Here is a 5,195-nt window from a genome sequence, read left to right as displayed (position 1 = left end):
TCTATTGGTAGGAGAAAATAACAAAGGCCAACCAGAGAATATTGAGAAGCAAACCAGCTAGTAAGCCTGATCTTTATTAAAGCTGTTGCAACAGGGTGCTCCCCTCACACGCAGGAAAGGAGGACCCAGAACCAAGGTGTGCCTGCCCTTATATAGACATTTTAAATTCCCTGCCCTGGAGCTCAAGACCACCCCCCAGATACATCATACCTACATCACAGAAAAGGTGGTCTACAACAGAAATTTGAATGTTGTTGTTTTTCCTGTCTGCCAGGTTATCTGATAATGCCTTATCTGATTGCCTTTCCTGGTAGTCTGCCCATTCCTTTGAAATGGTGATTACTAAATTCCTGTAACAAGAAAGGTGGTTTTTTTTTCACCTCCTCCCTCCTTGCAGAGAAACATTTGGTCAGCTTGGGAGTCAAAATGGTTTCAGGACTGTCTTCCTCTGCTGCTTCAGACATGTGGTTTATGTTATGTACTGAAGTTCTCACCCTGGGCCAGCAGGGGGATACTGTAGATAGTTTTCACTCAGGTCCACGTCAGTTATTTTAGGCGGGAAACCCTGGGTTCTTGTTGCTACAATGTTGACAGCCGGCTGCCTATAAAAGCAGGCCGGCTGAGCTGTTTGCTGTTCAGTTCTGTCCAGCTTACAATAAAGAGCTGCTCTGGAGAAATCGCTGTGTCGTCTGCTATGTTCGCCCACAACTTAACAGTTTATATATTTATATACGTGTTTGCTTGGTACATTTATGAACGTTTATTATATATCTAAGACCTTAAAATTCTTATTACATTAGGAAACCCCATTTCCCCCCTCAGAGTGTCACAATTCCAGAGTTGCTTAATAATCAACACCTCTCCCTAGGAAATCCTGGGAATTGTAGCTCGGGGGGGGGGCATAGCCGCATTCTAACAACTCTCAGTGCCTATAGCTCCCAGAATTCTTTATGAGAAATCCATGAGCGTTTGAAGTGGTATCATAGTGCTGTGGTAGGTAAAGGTAAAGGACCCCTGGACAGTTAAGTCCAGTCAAAGGCAACTATGGTGTTGCGGCGCTCATCTCGCTTTCAGGCCGAGGGAGCTGGCATTTGTCCACAGACAGCTTTCCGGGTCATGTGGCCAGCAGGACTAAACCACTTCTGGCACAACGGAACACCGTGACAGAAACCAGAGCGCTCAGAAGTGCAGTTTACCTTCCTGCCACAGTGGTACCTATTTATCTACTTGCACTGGCGTGCTTTCGAACTGCTAGGTTGGCAGGAGCTGGAACAGAGCAACGGGAGCTCATTCCATCGTGGGGATTCAAACTGCCAACTTTCCTATCAGCAAGCCCAAGAGGCTCAGTGGTTTAGACCACAGCGCCACCCGCATCCTACCTGTGGTAGGGCTATGTATTCAACATGGCAATGAAGCAAGGGTATTCTGATAAACAACAGACAAACAGAGTTCAAGGGAAATCACCTTTATTTCATAACTGCAGTTATGGTGCCCAGTCCACATGGGCTGAGGCAAAGTATGCAGCTCAGTCCAGGATTTTATACATTTCGAAAGGTATGCCCACATGATACAAGAGCACCTAGATCCATCTCTCTTATGATACCAGATGAGCAACAGTTCAAGAAGGTCATTACGGCAGGCAAGCATGTAGTGCCAGTTTCTTACATGGCTTTCCATCCTTCCCATAGATCTTTTACCAAAGATATCATGGCCACTGGTCCCATCACCTCCTGGCAAGTAGAAGGGGAAGAAATGGAGGCAGTGAGAGATTTTACTTTCTTGGGCTCCATGATCACTGCAGATGGTGACAGCAGCCACGAAATTAAAAGACGCCTGCTTCTTGGGAGAAAAGCGATGAAAAACCTAGACAGCATCTTAAAAAGCAGACATCACCTTGCCAACGAAGGTCCATATAATTAAAGCTATAGTTTTCCCAGTAGTGATGTATGGAAGTGAAAGCTGGACCATAAAGAAGGCTGATTGCTGAAGAATTGATGCTTTTGAATGATGGTGCTGGAGGAGACTCTTGAGAGTCCCATGGACTGCAAGAAGATCAAACCTCTCCATTCTGAAGGAAATCAGACCTGAGTGCTCACTGGAAGGGCAGATCCTGAAGCTGAGACTTTGGCCACCTCATGAGAAGAGAAGACTCCCTGGAAAAGACCCTGATGTTGGGAAAGATGGAGGGCACAAGGAGAAGGGGACGACAGAGGACGAGATGGTTGGATAGTGTTCTCGAAGCTACCAGCATGAGCTTGATCAAACTGCGGGAGGCAGTGGAAGACAGGAGTGCCTGGCGTGCTCTGGTCCACGGGGTCACGAGGAGTCGGACACGACTAAATGACTAAACAACAACAACAACAATTGACCAGCTTACCATGCGAGCACCTCTAGCTAACCTAGCAGGCAAGCATGTTAACATGCAAGGATTTCTCTTCAAAGAAACCTTTCATCCTTCCCCTTTGATAGTGTCAGGGAACTGCCATCGGAGCCAGAGGCGGAGGCAAGGCTCCAGAGCGATGCTGGAGAGGGGCCCAGCAGGGAGAGAGGCAGCCCATCTGCTGGGGAAGGAAATCAGCGTAACACCAGGGGTGAAGGGGGGCAGATGGGGGAAGCAGAGAGGGGGCTCCAGGACTCTTCGCCGGAGACCAGCGAGGAGAGCACGGGTCCTCCGCTGCCCACACCCACCCTGCGCAGAAGACTTCCGCGCAGGGAGAGTAGGCGGAGACTTGGCGTCAAAGAACTTCTTTGCTGGAAGAAGTTCAAGAAACGCCCACTGACGGATTCTGCCAGCGACTGAAACAGCCACGAAGTGAAGGGCTGTCCAGACAGAAAGGGTTTAACCAGCTAACCTAGCCAGGAGTGGCGGCAACTTACGCACGAGCAACCCCTATAACCATTACAGATAGCTTGCCAACTTCCTATACCTGCTCAGCTCAGGTCAGTTCAGCTAGGCTCCCTAAGAATGGTTCACTCACAGTTTTACATTTTTCCAGCCTGGGCCAGCTTTACCCCTTGGTGAACTGCAAATTACTGCAGAGGGAATGTTTGCATGGACAGGCGGAGTCCCTCAAAACCCTGGGCGGCCCCATGTGGAATAATGACTCAAGACAACGTGCTATGGGATTAAAATTGGCCACAACTTTATTATGTTTCAGATGTGGGTAGACCTTGGCTCAGGCACTGGGCGTTTATCCCTCCCAGTCCCCCGCCAGGGATCTGGGGAACACCAGGGTTATCCAGTGGGGGGGGTGGGCTGGCTCTGGAGAACATATGTTCAAGCAGAGAGAGCCCGCCCCTGTTACGCCGCCGTCGCAGGGGAGAGCAATGACGACCTCTAGGTGTACAGTGGATGCTTGAGTTGCGAACGTGATCCGTGCGAGATGCATGTTCGCAACCTGCAAGCTTTCGCAACCCGCGTCTGCGCACACGCAGGTTGTGATTTGGCACCTCTGCACATGCGCAAAGCACAATTTAGCGCTTCTGTGCATGCGCGACCGCCAAAACCCTGAAGTAACCCATTCTGGTGCTTCCAGGTTTCGGCAGTCCGTAACCCAAAAAAACGCAACCTGAAGCAGCTGTAACCCGAGGTATGACTATACTGCCTGTTACGGTAAAACCTGGGTGCGAGGCTGCTCTGCCACCCAGCTTGTCAGACTAAGTCCGCGGGTCCCTGCGGAGGAAAATGAGCTCAGCCGGAGACAGGAGCAAACTGCAGAAGATCCAAGTTTATTGCACAACAGGTTCAAGGCAAGATTGAACAGCGAGAAAGGGGTGACATGAACTTTTGAAACTTCCCTCCATGTCCCAGAATACAGTGCAAAATACATCCCAGTTACATCATGAATACTTTAAGAAGAGGTTGGGTTACACAGGATTAACATATGGAGGAGGGAGGGGGGAATATGCAGAGCTGGAGATATGCGCAGATAAGCACATCCTGAGTACCGGTGATGAGAAGACAATGGTCCATGTACGCATAGTCTGCCACCTGGCATTGCCCGGAGGAAAGGCTTGGCAGAGTGATTTGACAGGATTAGGGTCTTGACACCTTGCTTGAGGGATTATGGAGGACAGGGAAGGTGTCATGGAGTCCTAGAGAAATTGAGCAAATTGGCGCGTTGATTTTCTATGAATTTTATAGATTTTAGTCCCTTTTGACATTGACAATTGGAAATAAATGGATATATTGTAGCGAAGAAGAAGGTGAAGAAGACATGCCCCCCCTTCCGTATCACTACCAAAGCCTCCCCTCAAACAACCCATTTAATGGGGGGAGGAGAAGAAGAGAAGAAGAAGAAGAAGAAGAAGAAGAAGAAGAAGAAGAAGAAGAGTAGTAGTAGTAGTAGTAGTAGTAGTAGTAGTAGTAGTTTGGATTTGATATCCCGCTTTATCACTACCCGAAGGAGTCTCAAAGCGGTTAACATTCTCCTTTCCCTTCCTCCCCCACAACAAACACTCTGTGAGGTGAGTGGGGCTGAGAGACTTCAGAGAAGTGTGAGTAGCCCAAGGTCACCCAGCAGCTGCATGTGGAGGAGCAGAGACGCAAACCCTCCAGGCACTTCCTGGAGTCCTTTTTCAAGGGGAAAATAGCTTTGGAATGGAGGGAACTGGCAAAGGAGCTGGTTTTATGTTATTTTTAAAGCTAGGTATCTTCCCTGAGCTGTCAAGTTGAAAGGATACATTCAGGCATAATATTTGTAACATTTAACAACTTTAAAGATGTGCCCCCACCCCCATAATTTCCGTAACAGTTCCCTTAGCAAGTATGTGTCCAATTGCAGCCTAATTTCTTTTCTTTATAGATAGAGGTAGATAGATAGAGTCGTGATCCCACTGGCTTTTTTTAATCATCACTCGTAAGACGGATCCTGAGTTGACAGTAGTCGTATTTAATCCTGAGACAGTTGTAAAAATAAAATAAAAAGGAGACAAGGAAAGAAAGGGTTTGATGTGTTTGCACCCTTTTAAGAACCAGTGAGCTGGAGGAAGAAGTGATTTAATGTTGCCCCAGCAGCCTTCACATTTTTCGTGAGCTCAGCCTCAAAACCTCCTGCCTGCTGACATTGCCTATGACTCTAGGCAATGTCAGTTTACCAGGCTGGGTCAAAAAGAGGCCGCTTTCTCCTGCTTTTTAATTAGACAGAAATGAGCTCAAATAGGTTGGTTGACTTACGACAAAGCACACACCAACC

At 48.0% G+C, this 5,195-nt stretch overlaps 1 long non-coding RNA gene across 1 annotated transcript; it reads right to left on the bottom strand.

Annotated features, from left to right (window-relative positions):
• Positions 1-3,708: 3,708 nt before the first annotated feature.
• Positions 3,709-4,218, bottom strand: LOC128401470 (uncharacterized). The gene is made up of 2 exons (XR_008327477.1): positions 4,163-4,218; positions 3,709-4,013 (listed from the first exon to the last, which is right to left on the bottom strand). It is a non-coding gene; the product is annotated as an uncharacterized LOC128401470 (long non-coding RNA).
• Between the last annotated feature and the right edge of the window lie 977 nt (positions 4,219-5,195).

This window comes from Podarcis raffonei, chromosome 14 (genome assembly GCF_027172205.1).
Source record: "Podarcis raffonei isolate rPodRaf1 chromosome 14, rPodRaf1.pri, whole genome shotgun sequence".
In the NCBI taxonomy this organism is placed as follows: Eukaryota; Metazoa; Chordata; class Lepidosauria; order Squamata; family Lacertidae; genus Podarcis; species Podarcis raffonei.
Note: the sequence above shows the minus strand (reverse complement) of the source record. Positions and strands in the feature narration are given on the sequence as shown.